The sequence below is a fragment of the Girardinichthys multiradiatus genome, chromosome 3 (assembly GCF_021462225.1).
Source record: "Girardinichthys multiradiatus isolate DD_20200921_A chromosome 3, DD_fGirMul_XY1, whole genome shotgun sequence".
NCBI classification, from domain to species: Eukaryota; Metazoa; Chordata; class Actinopteri; order Cyprinodontiformes; family Goodeidae; genus Girardinichthys; species Girardinichthys multiradiatus.
The window spans coordinates 15,237,197-15,257,225 of NC_061796.1; the positions used below are offsets into that span (position 1 = coordinate 15,237,197).

Consider the following 20,029-nt stretch of genomic DNA (forward strand, 5'->3'; position numbering starts at 1 on the left):
GAGTCAAACAGTTGTTTGGGGAGAGGCCAGCCAGGTCCGAATGACAGCTTGTGGGGGTAGTAGCTTCAATAAGACTGCAACAAATCTAGCTGAACTGGCTGAACCTGCAGTTGGACTCCAAACGTTTTAATACTCATTGTGTGATTCTTTGAATCAACTTTGACTCAGTAAGTTAGTTACTGGCCAGACTTAGGTTTGAAGCCAGTCCAAGTCATGTTTCATATATTCAGTTTATATATATTGAGCCAGAAATTTAAGTTAACCAATCTCCCCTTGATCATCTCTGATCAATAATCCGCTGAACGAACACTGAGAAATCTGAAGCTTTCCACCTCAGAAGTAAGATCTCCCCTTATTTTCATATTGTAAACATAGCAACCAATCACATGTCCATTTATGCACTTCTGTAGAGTTTAATAAAAATCGGATCAAAGTCAGTGACATATACTTTAATGTGTAAATGGGGGTGATATTTTAAGTCCTTCATTTTTTTTTTTTCATTGAAAACTATAATTCTCTATCAAATAATTTAAAGCACATTCTTTGCTGTTTTATTTCTGATAGTCCTCTAAAAAAATCTAAGTTAGTGTTAACCAAAATCAGCAGACAAGACCTAAAACAATCAGCCTGGGCCCATCAGGATTTAGCTGACCCTTTTAAACTGTAGCCTTACAACAAACCACTCTCTGAATCTTGTAGTCACTCATGATGACCATCAGTGTTTTACAGTGCTTAAAATTAAAATAGAATAATTAAATCAACTGCAGTGGAAATATTCATTAATTAATTACATGAAGCACAGATTTCCTCTTTTAGCTTCCGAGAGTTAATACTCACCAAAGTAATTTTTTTGGTGATTCAAATATTTTACAAGGTTTGTTAGATTTAAAATAAAACAATTCCAACATCTTTGTATTGTATATTATTAACTGATTTATGTATTGAATAAACAAGGTGCACCACTGCACGTGGCTATCGTCCTTTCCAGATGGCTCACACAGGCTTTAATTTAATAAACGTCAGTGAATAATACAAACTTCCTCTGACTTTGAATTGATTTGAATTCTCTCTCAGAGAGTAAGCACTTTCAAATAATGACAAGTTCTGGCTGTTGAACGCCAGAGATGTTCACAAGTCCTTTTTTTTATTCAAGCCATGAAGGGCCAAGTTTAAGTCAAGTCTTTGAGGTGCAAGTCCAAGTCAAGTCTCTAATGATTGAAATAAACGTTTTCTCATCAAAGACTTGTGTCTCAGATCATGACTTAAAATCAAGTCTTAAATCTTTAGGGTGCAAGTCTACATCGAGTCTAATGTCAGAGTCTCAAACTCTCATTTTTTGTTTGCAACTAAGGCCTCCCCCCGCACCTGTTTGTGTTTTGGTAATTGCATTCACCTGTTTTTCATGTAGTTATTTTTATCATAGTTTTACTTAAGTACCTATTTTCTGTCCCTTTATTGTCGGGTCGTCTGTTATCATTGCTGTCGTTGTTGCCGTTGCTGTCTCCCTGGTTCCTGTGTTTCTTTCATGTCCTGTAAGTTCATCTTCTTCCATTAAAATATATCCATCCCCATATGCCAGCTGATGGCCTGTTGCTGCTTTGGTAACTGTCAACCTCACACAGTGACACCCACATACTTAATGACTGAAGAATACATAGGGAAGTTTTATTACATTTCTAATGAAAGATGGAAGAAATGCCCAAAGTCAAATAGAAGTTTATGGGGAAATATATTCTAGGTTGTATAGTTGAAATGCTCTTCTGATATCACGATGACCTTGACACAAAGGATTGGCCCCAATTGATCTAATGTTGACCTTTCGGGACAAATTTCACCTAAAGTTTCAGCTGTTTTGATTTAGCACACTAGTCTTTCTCTCCTTTATGATAGCTGCTATAACATCTCAGGATGGATTCCCATAACTCCAAACTTCCATCAAGTCCAAGATGCCCAGTGTGGTGTTCATTGATTTGACTTAGAGTCCCCACATCTCAGGAGAAATACCTACAGCTCAGGAGGATTTACTATTGATCCCCACTTCCTATGTGGTAATTTACCTTCAGCCTCACACACAACCTTTCCCCACTTTACAGACAAGGTGTGCACCCCAGATATACTAGAAACATTACAACAGAACCGATAGACTCATAGAAGGAAGTTTTTCCAAGAAATGCTGCTCTGGGAGTGATGACCTCTCATTCAACTAAGAGTGAAACGCCTCCATTTGAATTCTGTATATGCTTTGATTGATGAGGCTTTATGTTGCCCTGCCCTTTACTGTATTGTACTAGCAAACCCTTTATTACTTTAATGCCTTTTCAGTGATGTCATTCTGAGGTCATGCTCAAACAGGGGCCATCAGTGGCGCTTTGATTGGCAGAGGCACTGCTGAGGCTTGGCCAATGGCTGCGTGGCATGGCAGCTGGTTGTCATGAGATGGGGTTTTGTTAGCACCCCAGCCATGCAGCGGGAATCGATATCTACCCCCCGAAGCATCGCTTTGTTCCCTCGTGCAACTGGTGGGGAGCGGACACCAATGCTTATGCTCACTCTAGAGCTTCAATCCTACAGCTCACAGCGGCTAAATTGGAGGAAGAAGGGGAAGTGGAGGGAAGGGAGCAGTGGAGCGGGGTTCTGAAGAGAGAAGACAGAGCAGTCAAACATTTCAGGGCCCGCCATTCCAGAGTAATGAAGCATAGCAAGAGAATATACCTCTGCAACATTTGATAAAGATGGGCTGACACGCCAGTCCAAATAGGTTCCTCTATACGCCAGCAAGTGTCTATCCATCACTGCTAGGCATTACAGACAGGAAGAAGAGAGGGGAGGGGGAGGCCTGTAAAGGAAAAAAAGGGGGGGGGGGGCACATAGCAAAAACTGTGTAAAAATTGAGTGACAGTGAAAAAACAGGTGGGGAGGCAAGGGTAGATAGAGAGAGAAGATAAAGAGGGGGAGTGAGTGAATCCTGGCAGCTGGTGGATCCTATCAAGGCCGACTGGTTGGTGAATGAGGCTCGGGAGGCCCGTGTCCTTGTACCCACCGGTTTGTTTTCCGCTCGCTCACGCACTCCGACTCCTGCAGCGAAAGACAATAAAGAAGCGAATGAGTAAACGTTGCACATTTTACGTCCTCATCATCCCCACACTCTGTCTTTCCATCTGTTACTGCCTCACCCACACCGTAAAAAATGTAGAAAAAAAAAAAAAAAGAAGAGTGCAGCAAACAAAGACGAGAAAGTAAATAGCTGTGTGTTTTGCGCCTGGAGTCAAAATCTGGTAAAAGTTTTGATCAGGTTAAACTGTTAGCCACTGAAACACTGTTGGTTTGTCTGTGGTATAAGAATTTAAAGGTTGAATATTAAGTGCAAAAGGTTAATGTCTCTAATGTGACATTATAGTTAAATGAAATGGTGGTAAATGAAATTAACAAAAGTATTTCTAAACTTCTCCATTCATACCTGTGGATCTACTCTTGGAACTATGTAAAACATAAATACAGAGTAATGAATATCAATCCAAACTCCAGTTTTTTTTCTCTAAAAAAAGGTTAGGTTTTCATTTTACACAACCCATAGAGTGCCTTACAAAAGAGTTATTTTCCACATTTTATCACATTACACCCACAAACTTCTGTGGGATTTTCAGGAATGTTATATGTAATCAAACAGAAAGTAGAGCATAATTACAAAGCTTAAGGTAAACACTTTAGTACTTTTTAGTCTTATCTACAAATAAGACAGCATGATTTCTTCTTTACAATGATGGCCGCGCACAGGGTTGCAGCAGCTTCTCTAGCTCCCGGGACTAAGCCTTTTTTTAAAAAAACCTGTTTTTTGGCACTAGTTAACTGATAAATTCCCGTGTGAAGTACAGCTCAACCAAACTGAGGGTCATCAGAGACAGTTTGGATATTGCAATATCACCAAAGTTGAAATCGGCACTGAGGCATGCGTTCTATGTGGTAGCTGGGGACTTTAATCACGCGCCTGGCTCGTCTACCTGTCGCTGAACCTGTGCTGATTGTGGCACTGTTGATATATAAATACTATATAGATTATTAGTTTACTAATCTGTAAACTATAGCCTAAAATGATAAAATACTTACACAAGCTAATCTTTTACTACTTTGAAATAATGCGTCGCCACCTCCTGCTGATGGGACAACTCGTCTTTCTTTGGCCGGGGGTTAGCTCACTCTCTGACTCGCCATCATTGGAACTGACTACTTACAACTGACTACTGACAGCTGTCATAAAGTGAAGTTCGCAGAGAAGACAGCAGTAGTGGGACAAATCACAAATAATGATGAGTCCAAATACAGAAAGGAGGTGGAACACGTGGTGCAGAAAAAACAACCTCTGCATCAATGTGAAGAAGACTAAGGAGATGGTGGTGGATTTCAGAAGGGACTAGCGTCCTCTCCCTCCCCTGCACATCATAGGAGCAGCTGTGGAAGTGGTCCCCAACTTCAGGTACCTGGGTGTGCACTTAAAGTTTTACGCTGATGACTGTGTTGTTTTAAACTACGATTTCTTCTCTGTAATCTTTGAACCCTTGCAGAACTTCTGAGAGTAAATGTGTTCTATCTAATCTCACTTCGTAGCACTGATGTTTATACTGCAAAGTATTGTTTGCAGGCGTGGAATGCCACACATTTCCACACCTGGCCAAATAATAGTTGAGTCAGTTGATATTGATCAACAGCTTTACCATAAAAGGCAGTTGCTGACATGTCATAGTTATTTTTTGCTGTTGAACAGTAATGGCTTAACTTTTTGCTTTTTTCAGCAAATCCATCATTTTGGGAGGAACAACGTTGCTTGGTACTGCGCAAACAGGAAGACAGGAAGAGAGAGGCGAAACAAATACAACAAATAAGCCCTGCCACAACAAAACGCAACATGGCTGCTTGTCGTCCCCAAGAGGTAGCAGGAGGGGAGGGCCCCGCAGTCTGCCGGCCGGCCAGGTACACAGTTTTGCTCTCAAGTCTTGCAGTGATTAATGAAATCTTAACGGCAGGCGAGACACAAATATTCATCACCTGGCTGCCCCTATTGTAATGCACGTGGAGAAGCCGGAGTGTGACAGAGGAGAGCGGAGACGAGAGCCCGTCCAGAGACAAAACACAACATGGGGCACGGGGATTATTACCAGGCCCACAGAAGCAACGCTTTTTGTTCTCCTCAACAAAATGGAGGCATGTGATTTATGGACAGCCAGCATCTGTTTGGAGCAAGGGGAGACACAGATTCATGTCTGCTATTATGGGCTGTCCATGTAAGCAGGATGAGGAACTGAAAAGGAGAGAAGAGGAGGGGGTCGTTGCTGGTTGCTCTGGTGGTGGAGGGGTTGTAGTCGTTAAGAACACAACCTTGTGGGGATAGTACATAGTGTCAATTCCTCGTTATACTGTGAAGCTGTTGCTTTAGAGTGTGGGTGAGGTGCTGTGTTACACTGTATATCACATACAGATGTAGGCCTTCACAACCCACACTGGGGGAAGTTGGTCCTGACAAGATTTCTGCTGTGAAGGGCTGAGACTGAAACAAAGTTTGATACACCAGCTGATAATGTGTAACCAAACTGAGCAGGAGAGAAGACGGAATCTTCTATATCATCACTCCTTGCAGTGAATTCAACTTTGTGTGCAGACTGATATGATCATTTTGATTGATGACACGCCCGAGACTTGGCCGTGCAGCATGCGTGCGGGGCAGTCAGTGTCTTTCAGAGAGGAACATAGAAGACACATGCACAAATGTGAGGGGACGGGATGAGAAAGCCAAGCTGTGCAAAGACGGAGTGCAGCAGACAGTGAGGGAGATTGTGTCCTGTCTAGGTGTGCAGTGTAGCATTGACTCGTGCATGCTCTCAGTGATAGATAGTGTCAGGTTAGGCTGCTCAGTGGCAAGGCTCATGGCTGTGGGGAAAGCAAGGGCCCCAAAATGTTTTAACACCCATCGCTGATCCCTGACAAACTTCCAAAGCTGCAACCCTGACAACAGGCTGCGCTGCCTGATGCCTGCTTTGTACACGTGTACCTGACATGTACATGAGTCCCGCTTAAATAGACATACTACATTTCCTAAAAAAAATGACATCATTCTTAAAAAAAATGCCATAAAAAACATTTAATATATCCAAATCACAGCCTAAGAAAACTATTACACAGCCCTGCTTTTTGGTTTTTGTGAGGATATCTTTTTTTCTCCTCCAGGCAGCAAGAGAGAGGGAAAAAAGGGTCTTATTGTTCCATTGTTTGCATTGTGTCCTGCTTTGCAGCGATTGTTTGCTGCACAGTTAGGGAACACAATGGTGTTCACATAAAAATGAGCCACTTAGCTCTCACACTAAATTAGCACTGCAGAGGGGAGTCGGGCTTTCCAAAATCGCTTATTCACATTTTCCGCTCCTTACCAGCCCTATAAAACCAGCCACTTCTGCTGAGGTGGACAGAAACGTTGACAGCCGGCACGTATGCTCTATCCGTATCACTGTGTTTTGATGGAGTAAGAGCAGAGGTATTCAATTATACGGGGAGGATTGCACCATCATCTGCCATAATCATGTGAAATCAAAACCAATGGCCTATTGAAATGATTGTAAGAATAAAAAGAATAGGGATTGACAGTTAAAGATGCTATCTATTTTTTTTTTCCACTAACAAATGTAGACTGACAATAAAACACAGCTTGGTAATGATGTATGAGTTTCCACTTTAGGAAATCAAAAATTGTCACATTTTAAAAAGTGCGCTGAAGACAGCAATATGTCTGCTTTGTATTGATCTACTTTTATAAGTGCTTGCTCCAATGACATTACATGAGTCAGACAGTTCAAGATCAATCTCCTTTACCCCTATGTTTTGCTCTGGTGTTGCCATTTTCCATTTCATATCTATGTACTAAAACTATTGAGTATCACCTATTTAAATGAGATATGGAGGTGAACATTTCTAAAAAAAATGCTCAAATTGTATCCATAATTTCATTTAATTTTAATTTTTTCTCAAGACATATAATTTCTTCCTATTTCAAGCATGATTGTGGTTCTCCTTCCTATTTGGACCTGGTGAGTCTTATGAATGACAGATTACCACTGAACAAACCAAAATAATCCTGCAATCTTCTGATGATAGATAGCATTTATTGGAGACATAGAACCAGATTTTCTTACAGTAGTCTTGAAATTAGCTTAAACCCTCAGTTGCCAATGTAGGTGAGAAACCCTGGCAGGTAAGAATTAATGCATGGTCAGTATGAAACATATGTTTTCAGACATCTGCTCTTTGTACCTAAATAGGTTGGTTACTAAACAACCATAACTACAAAAGTACTACTGCTAAATCAAACTGTCAAGCAACTTTTGACAGATATGGGTTCTGAAGTGCTCCATTTGCCTTTTAGTGGCAAACAGTACAACGTACATTCAAATAGAAAAACAGATAATGTCACACTATATGTGACAAGCTAAATTTAAAGTGCTTTTGATTGATTTTACAGAAAAGTCTGGCTACTAGATTTACACAGCGGGTGAATTGTTGACAGGAAGAACGTTCATTTATGCGCCTTTTGGGAAACTGGTTTAGTTTCTTTAATAATCATACGCTGCCTTCTACTGTAAATCTACCAATCAACCCGCATGTTGCACCTCTGCAGCTTTAAATTTGAAAGGTGGCTGTGAGGTGCAAGTGAGTGGGAAGCATTGTGTCATCTGTAAAGGAGAAGGGGGGAAAAAAGAAAAGATATACAGTAACGGGTGATTTTTCCAAACAATAAAAAATAGCTTTGCATGAGTGCCTTTGCTCTGCTGTTAGCACAACACGTCTCGCAGAACCCTCCTGCTTGCTGAGACCTAAGAAATGAAGTACTCTCTTGGGTCAGACTAAATCAATTCCTCACTCTGGCAAATTTCTCCAGTACCTGCTTTTTCTTCCCCTCCGTCCAACTGCTTTTTTTTTTTTTTTTTATGCTGGTGTAGACATGTGGCTTAGGGAAGACATTAAAGCCAAACAGTATAACATTCTGCTCCTGACAAACATCCACAGTGCTGTTAAACTTTCATTCATTTTTGTGGGGCGTCAGCCTCAACTTCCAAAGCCTTTGTTATGAAGAGGCCAAGTTGTGAATGCCACCATTTCCCAAATGTAGCCTACAACACTTTTTTTTTCTTTTTTCCAGAATGCACATGTGTCTGTATCTTCCCAGAGCTGCCGTTTATCACTGAGAACTGTTTAGCTGAATGATCCCCTGGATGATTTACCTAAGCCGGTACATGCAAAGCATTTGCAACTGATAGAAGGCTTTTCCTGTGGGAAATCAGACTCAACGATTCACTACCAAACATCCCATTAAATCAAGTATAATCCTGCATTTACCACCTAAACCTTATCCCTGAGCTTGACACTTTTGTCATTAACCAATGTTTCTTATTCTGTCACAATCAACGTCCTCCAGGAGATTTTATATTTTGAATTTGAGTTGCATTTAAATTTAAGATAAGCTTTGTACTTCCACGGTTTTTATGACTTGCCCCTTGTTACATCATTTTAACAGGCTGAATGCAAGCCATTATGTCCTAACAATCTCAGCTGACCAATTTATAAACTATAGATTTGAAATATGGAGTTAAGCACTGGCACGAGAGGGAGACCATTGCACTGAGCACAGTCCCCTCTCCAATACCATAAAAATCCCCCCATGAGCAATCATCTTTGTGCATTTGGCCAGAGTTTGTTTCACACGCTTCTCCAGCTCCTCCTCCTCTCATTCTGCACTGGCCTGGGGTGATTTCCATGAGAATTAACTTGGTGATTAATCACAGTGTTCCTGCACTCCCAGATGTCATTCAGGGCCTTTTAAAGACATCAGCGCACTGCGATGTTTATGGGAGAGGAGAGATATGAGCTTGGCAGCCCACCCTGAAGACCCTTGTTCAAGCTCCCTCTGGGACTTTCATACAGTCAGTCACCCACTACTGTCCTGGATCATCCAAGTCCGAGTCTAAACTTCATGAAAATAATCAATCAAGGAGCAATCAAGTGCTAAACTCCTGATTGGAGTTGTTTACAAAAACACTATTCCACTATGGATACTTTATTATGTTTTCCAAGGATTGATGTACTCATTAAAAATCTGAAGATTCAAAAATAGCTGCATTAAAATAACTCAATCATAGATGTACAGAAGAGTTTTTCTTTCAGTATGATTTGGAAATTCATAAAAGAAGAGGATTTATTTCTGGCACAGGGTTAATAGAATGTGCCTCCTAGTGGCTCTCTTTGACCATTTGCCACTTCAGTACCAAAGGCTTTAGTGTATTTTATTCCAAATTGTGTCTCCTTCAGGTTAGACAGAAATTTTGTGTCTTTAGATCTGTCAGATTGGATGGAGGACATCTGTAATTAGCAGTGTTCAAGTCCTGCCACATATTCCGAATTGAATTTTGATCTAGACTTTGAATGGGCCATTTTAGAACATGCAAGTTTTTAACCATCCCTCTGTAGTTTGGCTGTAAGTTGAGGATAGATAGGGTGAACTTCTGCCTCAGTCTTATCTTCTGAAAAAATTACCAGCCTTTCTTCTTTAAGAGCAATTTGTTTAGCTCCATCCATTTCACATCAACTCTGACCAGTTTCCCCGTCCCTGCTGAAGAACAGCATCCCCACAGCACAATGCGCCCACCACCATGTTTTAACATGACGATGGTGAGGAAGGTAAAATGCAATGATACCATTTATTTTAACATTAGATTTAACAGTGAAGATAAACAACATTTAAAAACCTGTTTGTGTACAAGCCTACAGATGTAAGTAGCTCAATACATTTATTTGTAAGTGTAAGAATCAAAAGCCTGATGTGTTCTTTATTAAATGTTAAATAATCAAGTAATGTATTATTTTGACTCCATATTGCACAAAGTTCTCAATAATTGGAAGAGCTTAAACAGACCTAAATAAAACAAACATTTAAAAAAATGTGACTCTATAAAAATCTATGAATTTATGATTTAGTAGGATTAGTGCTGATTAGTGCATATTTTGGAGAAAATGTCACCTTAAGTTTCCCACATCTCCTCAAGGTTCGAGATTGGAGGAAGGTTGGTTTGTGGTGTTTTATAAATAGATGCATTTCACATTTGGGTCACATTTAATGGTCAAGGGCTTCACATCTGACACTAGATGATACCCGTATTTTAATGTGTATAGACCTTGGGATAATTAATAAAAAGAAATGCTATTCTTCACTATTATTTTTACTAGGACAATTTTACTGATTCAAATATGTACATAGAGCATGTGGGACAAACAATATCAAACAGTCTAGTACATTAAACCACATTTGTAGTTTCTTAAACGTTATTTTAAGAAACCAGTCTGGTTTCCAAAGACAACACGATTAGTAAAATTACAATGTTTATCAGGTCTTTTGTTTTTAAATATTAAATCATTTAGCCATATACTGTAGTTCACATATTATAATAGTTGGCTTCTGCCCCTCAATGTTGCTGGAACTTGCTCTCTGTCAGGTTTAAGCAGGTTTCATTCAGCCTTGTGATGATAGCAAGTGAGCCTTCAAGCAAAAACAGATAAATCATCTGATTAGGAAAGCTTTGGTTAAGAGGAGTCCTGTGAGGAAAAAGAAGTACAAGGTTCCTTTAAAGTTCTGTAAAGTCAGGAGGTTTTCGGTTGGGGCTGGTCTGTATCTCTTGCGGTCATTGGACGAGAGTTAAGGTACACCCTGGACACTCATATACATCCACGTCATGCCTTTGCCTCGTCTTTCCAGAGTTTTTTTTTTTCTTTCCACTTGGTTTTAAAGGCCAAAAAGCAAGTCTACATCATTAGCTTTCTCTGCTTCAATTCAGGAGAACACAGCTATCAGCCCGGGGTAAATCCATGCTGCAGTTCCTCCCTCACAAATCAAGTATTGTATAAGTTTTCACATGCAGCAATAACTGACAATCAATCTGACATTTTATTTTTCACACTGAAAAACCTGATAAGTAAAGTAAATTCACGCCATTTATGGACACTTAAACCTTTTAAAATTTAAGATTTATAAAAAGGTGCAGTTTAAATATAATGTATTTATGGAGTTAATGTGAGGTAAACTTAACTTCACTGATATATAAAATATATGACCTATTTAACAGAGCAATTAACAGAGAAGCAGACTGCTGGTTTTCTGGTGGTTCCTTGAGTTTCTAAACTTACAAGTTATCAGGGTCCTCTCCCAGCTGCCAGTTTTTGTCAGTGAGACAGATACCCTGTCTACTCTTAAGACACGGATCCGGTATTTTTTCCTACTACTCTCCCATTATGCATTCTCTGCGTTAACTTTCGGTTCTTTACTGGGGGTTTTCTCTTCGTAAAAGTTAGACTTGGCCTTGCCTTTCTGCTTAACTGTGACACCTTTCTGGATGGGAGCCATTGACTGAGCTATTGTTGCCAATAATCTCTTTCTATAGATGATGCACTTGACCCTGTCTTTCTGTGTTAAATTCTGTCTCTCTCCTAGACGCAGCAATTGAAGAAGTTATTGCTGCGACCAACTCTATTTTCTAATCTGTGTATTCTATTTTTTATGGTATAAATTTTACTTCAGGCTCAGTGCCTATATGTTTAGTTGTGTTACTCCACGAAAGCAGTTACTGCTGCCATTAACTATTAACTTGTTTTTTAACATAGAAAGTGCACATGGACCATTACTTCTGTGTTTTTTTTGTGTGCCTACTCTGTCTTCTCAAACCACCAGTCATTTGAGGCAGATGGTCACTCACACTCAGCAAAGTTTTTGCTGGAGATTTTATTCATTGAAAGCTAGTTTTCCTTTTCACTGTTTCCAAATGCATGGTCTGCTGGTATTGCTACAAATTTATAGACTTTATGCAATTAAATGTCTCTTGTTGCTACATGCTTGTTCAGGAGGAGGGAAGTCAATGTGTCAATGCAATCAGCTGGGTTTTCTTAGAAAATGTTTTAACCAAAAGGAATATCAAACCGAACTCCATGAAAGTGAATCAAATTGGAATGTATGCAATTTATTTTGAATGTGACTATATGATTCGATTTAATTGACTGTATATTTCTGTATATAAACTGGATTTATTTGGATTTAATGGTTTAAATTATACCTGATGTTGCTAATTGGCATTATGCCTGATTATATGTCTGTTGTGTTACCAATCTCAAGTTGATGCCTGACAGAAAAAGAAAACTGTATTTTTTGTATTTAATTTTAAATAAATTCACTCAGTAAGTGATTAATCTTCGAAATAAATACAAAGCCGTCATTTTGAGATTATAATATTTTTTTTCTGTCTCTCCAAGCACAAATGTTTATTAGCTAAACTGTAGTCAAGATGTTTTAAGAATACACTGCAAAAATTTAACATCTTAAATAAACAATGTGTAACTAAACAATTTTAAAGGTTTCATTTAGAAGATGATTGCATTGCATGAGATGAAATAATTCAATAAATCCAGTTAGGATAGATTTAGTAACGTATAAAAACAAACTTAAAAGAAGCAAAGGCAGAAAAGTGATCAACATGAAGAAGTGAATGCCTCTGCTCCAACAGGTTCCTAGTGCTGAAAATGAACAAGGGGGGGTCTATGTGACATCTGAGTGAGGGTGGTGACTGAAAGGGAGAGCTCAGTTTAAGATTCTTGTGAAGTCAAAGATGTGTTAATAAACAGTTATGGAGAGCCTTGGGGGTGGTAGGGGGTGCTTTGGGGGTCTTAAGGGTTAAAGCAAGCAAGCTAGAAGGAAGGGTGGGGGGGCTTTGGGTGAGCTAGCCCAAAGGGGTGGAGGGACACTGGATGTGTTTGGAAGTGGGGGGTCAGGATCATGGTAGTCAAATCGTTGTTTCCTTCCAGGGAGAAGAAAGGAGTTAATGACACCCTAGAGCTTCCCACCCCATTCTGCCGCTCCACCCTCTCCTTTATTGAGGGTGATCGGCACTCACACAGTCATTTCAGAGGGGAAGAGGCCGGGGAGACAGCAATCCCTCCGCCCCATTGGGAAGAGGCTTTCACAAAAAGGGAGGAGGAGTCGCGATAGCTGTGATTATTATTACTAAATATAATATAAAACAGTCAGAGTGGGAGCACGGGAAAAGAGATCCACCCATCCGCCCACATGCTCGCTGTTTAAAACTCTGCCGAGGATGCAGGGATAGGTTTAAAGACAGCGCCTTTTCAATGTAGGGGGAAGAGGGAGGGGTTAATGAGGGGCTTGGTGAAGGAGCTTATGGCAGGGTGAGGGGTGAGAGAAGCAAGAGGTGAGCGGGGTGGCAGGGAGGGATGCCTGGCTGCTATGGTGTCAGTGAAGGAGATGGTGGAAGCAGACCTGGAGAGAAAGCTGAGACAGACCCCACTGTGAGCGTTTCTTCTCACCCACAAACGAGGGACAATCAGTAACAAATATGTCACACCATTTTGAGCTGTAATTGTAGCTTCCTCTTTTCGGGAAGGAAGTGTGACTTTTGAAAAGGTGAGGCACATCATTTCGGATTCTGTCAAAACACAAGAGAGAGGTGAAAAAAGAAATGAAATCACATGATGGAGAATTGAAAAGATACCCAAGTGTCATTTAAATAATACCAGAGTGCAGTTGATGTGCATGTGTGATGTTTTCACTGTTCACTCCTCTGAAACTTGATACTAAATTTTCCTAGGTTTTGTGAAAGTGGAACACTTATGACAAACCAGTGACCAAACAAATAAACTGACACAGAGGTCTTCCTTGAGTCACAGAAGAAAGAAACTGTTCATCTTCTTTTCTCATCTGCTTTCAATAAAAAAACAACCTCCTGACACTGACTGAGGACGCGTTGGCCAGTGGCAAGTGAACCTCAGACCACGCAGCTCTATGTTTTAGCTGTATTGAACCTGAAAAATTGTGGATTGTAAAATCCTGCTTCGTCTTTTAAATAAGAGTAATCTGGATTCCCTATGATAAGATTTATCTATTAATTCAGCCTACATCCATTTGACTGTCAGGCACATTGCTGCTCATTAAAAATGCAGCTGCCAGAGTTTTGCAACCAACACCTAAAAATGTATCACATATCACACCCATCCCTAAATCACTGCACTGGATTCCTCTTTGTAAATGGACAGAGTTTCAAAACTTTTCTGTTGGTCTATGAACCACTGAATGGTCTTAGGCCAAAACACATTTCATTACTGTTAACTAGCTATGAACCACGAGGACCCCCTCAGGATATCAGCGACCTGTTACTAGGACCAGAACTAAACAAGGGTGTGCAGCATTTAGTTTCAATGCTCTTCAGCTGTGAACCAGCTCCCTGAAAGCTAGAGTTATACGAAAACTGCTTTAAATCTGTAAAACCTTACTGTTTCCACTAGCTTTCCTATAAAGGTTGAAGGTTTTGTTATCAGTTCATTTTCTCGTGTCTTAATTATTTTTTTAAACCTGCCTTTTCATTTGTCTCTATATGTGAAGCTTAGATTTAATAATATTCTTTATTGTGTTGGTTTTTCTTAACCATGTCCCTTTATTTTCCTATAAAGTACTTTGAATAACCTTGTGTAAGAATAGTGTGACACAAATAAACTTGCCTTAGATTGAAGGTGTGCATCATGGTCACAGCAAATCAGAAAAGAGGCCACAGTTTTGCCTTTATGTGCTGAACACAAAAACACTACATGTGTGAACCTCCAGTAAGGGATCTTAGGGCTATAAACTGTCTTTTATCTGTGCAGAGTCATTAACAGTCACACAATGTGGCCAGTGAAAGCAGAAGTAGGGTAAAAATGAAAGGGCATTAGTTGTGAGCATTGGTAGACTGTGGAAAAGGTGGGCTGGTGGGTGGTGGGGATTTATGCCTATTTTTCGGATAGAAGTCCAGGGATATGGGATAACTGGTTCTACTCCATTGTAGTGTGAAATTATAAAGCGTTACCTGCTTTAATTTTCCAAATACAAATTAAATCCTCAGTAAGCTGACTTTAAATCAATAGTTTCATTTAAGAGGCCACGCGATTTAACAAAAATGAAAACTAGCTGGTCCGGTCTATGGAGCCAGGTCATAAATCAAAGGGCTTTGGGAGGCAAAAAGCCAATTTGACTTGTATATGGAGCAGCTGGTGGCCAGGGGGGAGCGCAGCAGGGAAATGAACTCACGCTTTATTAGGACTCATATTGACCTGCGTCTCCTCTACCAGCACCGCCGCCCCTCTCTGGTATCATAGCGTCATGCCGTATACACCCCTATTAAAAACCAAGAGGTGTTCAAGTGGAAAACAGTTATTCAAATGGAACCCAGAGTAAAATTTCTGTTTTTTTGCTCTACCATGCAATTAGCTTTCTTGCACAAGAAGAATAGGGCGGGGGAGAAAAAGCAAGAATAAAACAATACAAACTTTTAAAAAGGTGGGAAAAGCTAAGACTTGAATCGAATCTGAGAAAAACAACAAAAACAACAAATGTATTGTCAAAATGCTGGAAACAAAAAATTATGTCTCACCGGTGAGGATTTTATTTGTACATCAGTTGAGTATGCCAACATCAAACATTTAATGTCAGCCGTTCTTCAGAGACGGAGACGAAAGGCAGCGAGATGCAAGGCTCACATTGTCATCAAACAATCAAACAGTCATCCGCTTCTCCAAACAGCTTGCAGCTCTGCTCAGCTGGCACCAGACACTCACATTACAATAAACATTTCTCCTAATATGGTGCTCACACAACGCCATGCTTTCACACACACACACATAAAAATATAATACTCTGTTTAATAAGGCAGCCTGACAGCTGGAAAATGGAAGTCAGAGGAAGACGTGCGCAAACCCAAACACGAACATGTTACGATCGGCACCGAGTTGGGGCCGCAGCATTGTGCTTGCTTGTGAATGAATAGTTCAGACTGCCACAGTAAATCCATTATCAAGTTGTTATGTCATACTTAAATTCTCCTCCAAAGTGTTCCCATATATCTTGTCAGTGGTTCATTAGCCATTTGGAAAGGTAGAGTTTTCTGTTCGGCCCACAGCTGACCCCACATTCTGCCTCTGTGTTCCACTTAAAATAATGGACATCCCCTGTCTCATATCCATCAATCACCCCCCAACCCCCCCCCAGGAAATACTTTGGAGGGGTTAGGAATCCCACTTACAGCAGCATTCTGACTCGGGATAGATTAGCCAGACATTAGCGGTGTTTCATTAACCTTGCGTTAAGTGACATCCTCGCATGATTAATGGACATTATTAACAAAAGGGAGATTGTATTTCCGAAAATTAACCTTTTGTGAAATGTCCGCCGCAGCCTTAATAGGTTTGTTTACTAATCATTGGTAGCAGAGCCCCTTCATTTTTGAGCTAGTGATACATGGAATGGCTACGATGGAGACTGACAGTAGCTCTCATTGAGCTCCACACAGATTGCAAGCATTTATCTTCAAGTGCACACTTGCATTCCAAGTGTTTTCACTGCTTCCTTCGGGCAAAGGCTCATTTGAAAGTACATGAGGGCGACGACTTAAAGGGACAGTTCAAGATTTTTGAAGTGAGGTTTTGTTAGAAGGTTATAAGTGTAGATAACTCGCGTTGTTGTTCCTGCAGACTGAAGCTAACATCTTGTAAAAGAGGACCAAAGCGTACTTCTATTGTCTAAAAACAACTCCAATCTCTAAATTGCTACAGTGCAGAATGCAAACACTCTTATTACTGACCTTCAAACAGTCTTGTTTGCATTGGCTGCTTATTTATAGAAAAGCTGATTAATATTTAAGTTGTAAATGGAGATAGGAGACAGTGCTCCACCAATGATGTTCCATACTGTCAATGAAGCATGTAAAGTGACTAACAGCAAAGGTAGTTTAAACCAAATCTATAAAATGTTCCTCACTTAAACATCGAGACCATTTTTGCTTTTTACACAACTTCACTTTTAAATCAGTCACTCTGATCTGAATACTCCACATGTTCCTCTCAACACGGGTTTCACTCAGGAAGATTACTGGTGGTGCACCAACTCCTACCTCCATTTCCACATAGCCATCTACTTTTCAGTATAGAAGCACCAAATGCAAGCATGACAACTGTTTAATGTTTAAGTAAAAAGGATTTGCTTTGACTGTTATGACATGTTTTAGATTAGAGTTGTTTGAAGGGAATAGAAGTCCAGTTTGGTATCAGCTCAGGTCAGAAGAACTGTTAGCTTCAGTATCTTTGATCAACTAATCTGGATTCATGCTAAATAAAGATGCCAAGGCAGTTATGTAATACTGTTCTATTTGATAATCAAGCAGTAAATGTAAATATGTGATTATTTTGAATTCATTTAATAATTTTTACCGTAAAGGCTGAGTCCGGCCTCGACAGAGGAAGCTTAGTTCATTTGCTTATATCTGGGATCTTTGCATCATGATTCATATGTCATGAGGAGAGGGTTGGAACGTTGATAAATCACAAATCTGTAAATGTTTCATCATAATAGACTAGAGCAGTTCTTACAGTAGTATTTTTAAACATCCAAAATAGAAAAACAGCAGAGCAAAACAACAAATATTAAAATGAAAATAAAACATTCTGCTTGCATAATAATATGCCATACTGATAGGTAAACATTTAAAAAGTCTTTTTTATTGAAACAAGATTTCTTTCTATCAACTGAAAAAATAAGTCAACATATAAAAATTTATTTAAAAGTTATTCCAAAGCATAAATCAGTCTAGATCTAAAAATCTAGTTTAGTTTGCTGTATTTTGAATATTCCTGGCATATCTTTTTTTTTATTTTAAAGAAATAGAATAGTTCTATATTTTTAGCAGGCAACCCAGCGCATCCATTTGGCTCGGGAAGGAAATGTCAACAGACCATATGAAGTACATCCAATATATGTATATATAGATATATAAAACTTTGCTGTCTTTGCATGTCTTTCCATGACGTCAGCCAGAGAGGGCAATGGGCTCACACCAGAGACAGCCTGTCCATCACCTCTCATCCTGCCCAGACTCTTCTGAGGCCTCCTGTCCTGGGCGGTGAGGAGCGAGCGCTGGGTGAGGCTGAAAGTGAAGAAAGAGGTAAGACTCAAGTGGAGTGGTGGGGGGTGAGGGGAAGGGGGTTTGAGGTGGATGGCGCGAGACGAGGTAGGGCTCAAAGGTGCTGCTGTCCACGCCCGCTGTCCTGCTGTCTTGAAACCCACTGGCCACATGGGAGCTCAAGGTGCTGTCAGATGACCTGACAAACTGGGCTGCCGTCAACATCTTCTGTGGACATTGGAGGCATGAGGTGCAGCTTGGTTTGACTGTGCACCTGTGTATCCCCCTCTTTCTATGTGTGTGTGTGTCCTTAACTGTCATATATGATTGTTAGCAGGCAGCTTTTTTCTGTGCTCCTTCTGGTCTGACATTCTTCTCTCTCCTTGCTTCTTAAAGCAGCAAGAAATTAGATAAAAATGCAATTCTGAGCAAGAGGTCTGACAAAAAAAGGAGCTCCGTCATCATGGTGCCACCTGTCGAACATGCAAACCAGTCAGAAGGACACCTGCAGGGATAATACAGGGGTTTAGAAAAGGTCCTTTTAAATGGAGAGCCGTTTCATTCAAAATTAAATAAATACTGCTATTGATAAATTATTAATAAATATTGTATGAAATAAATAAATATACCCATGAAATAAAACAAAATAATTATGCTAAAAGAAATTTTTATCTTGTTTTATTTAATTAATTTCAAGATTTATTTAATTTACTTAAGGATTTATTTAATTTAACTTAAAGATTTATTTATTTCATCATGCAGTTTTATTTTGTAACACTTTTATTTTGTAAAGCTACTTTACGTATTTCAGTGACTTTTGCTTTTTAAACCCCGTTTTTTATTTTAAGGTCTTTTTATTTCATGTTCTTATATCCAAATGAGGGGGCAGAGTTTTATCTTTGGGGCTCAGTTCGTGGCTGTGGCCGGCAGAAGACATGCCGCTGCCTGCCAGAAGACAGCATGCAGGAGGGAGCCAGGCTCCCCTGGTGCCAGACTGGCCGTAGAAGCCTGCCACTGTGGAAGCTGTTTGTGCAATAAGTCTTCATCATCATTTCAGCACGTCATACACACATATATTGAACGTAACTAAAACAAAGGAGATGATTGTAGATTTAAGAGAAACAAGAATAAGTCAAAAACTATTTCTATCATGGGAGAAGAAGTGGAGGTGGTGGAGGAGTATAAATACCTCGGTGTTCACCTGGACAACAGACTAGAGTGGAGATGTAACTGTGAAGCCATCTACAAGAGGGGACAGAGCAGACTGTACTTCTTGAGGAAGCTTAGGTCCTTTGGTGTTTGCAGCAAGATGCTGCATATCTTCTATAAGTCTGTTGTGGAAAGTGTGATCTCTTCTACCATCATCTGCTGGGGAAGCAGCATCAGAGCCAGGGACTTAAAAAAGCTCAACAAGCTGATAAAGAAGGCTGGCTCTGTTCTTGGGAATCCTCTGGAACCTCTGGAGATCATTGTGGAAAAACGGATTCTTCATAAAATGAAGAACATTATGGAGAACCCTGAGCATCCTCTTCATGAGACTGTCCTACAACAACAGTGTCTTCAGTCAGAGGCTTCTTCAGATCTGCTGTAAGACGGACCGCTACAGGAGATCCTTCCTGCCCACAGCTATCAGCATCTACAACGGCTCTTTGAAGAAACCTTCATAATGAGCTACAACAACATTTAATTTCCCTTTGGGATTAATAAAGTATTTTTGAATTGAATTGAATTGAATGTAGTGCTCTTTATTATCCATCTCAAGTAAATACAGCCACCTTATGTTATGGGTCTAACGCAGTTTATTAAATAAAAACCAATAAAGACGTCATCATTTAAAAGTAACAATAATGACATCCCATTTGTGACAGGCTTTTACGGCCGGTCTGGCACCAGGGGAGCCAGGCGCACTGGCGACACTGGCGGCAGCAGCTCCGGCATGCTGTCGAACTGAGCTCGGCCCTGCTGTCCCAGCGCCACCCAGCAGATAAAACTCCGCCCCCTCATTTGGATATAAG

General features: G+C 40.1%; 1 long non-coding RNA gene across 1 annotated transcript; it reads right to left on the minus strand.

Moving 5' to 3' along the window:
• Positions 1 to 1,846: 1,846 nt before the first annotated feature.
• LOC124866261 lies at positions 1,847 to 3,078 on the minus strand. The gene is made up of 3 exons (XR_007037762.1): positions 3,041 to 3,078; positions 2,713 to 2,836; positions 1,847 to 2,634 (listed from the first exon to the last, which is right to left on the minus strand). It is a non-coding gene; the product is annotated as an uncharacterized LOC124866261 (long non-coding RNA).
• Positions 3,079 to 20,029: the final 16,951 nt, after the last annotated feature.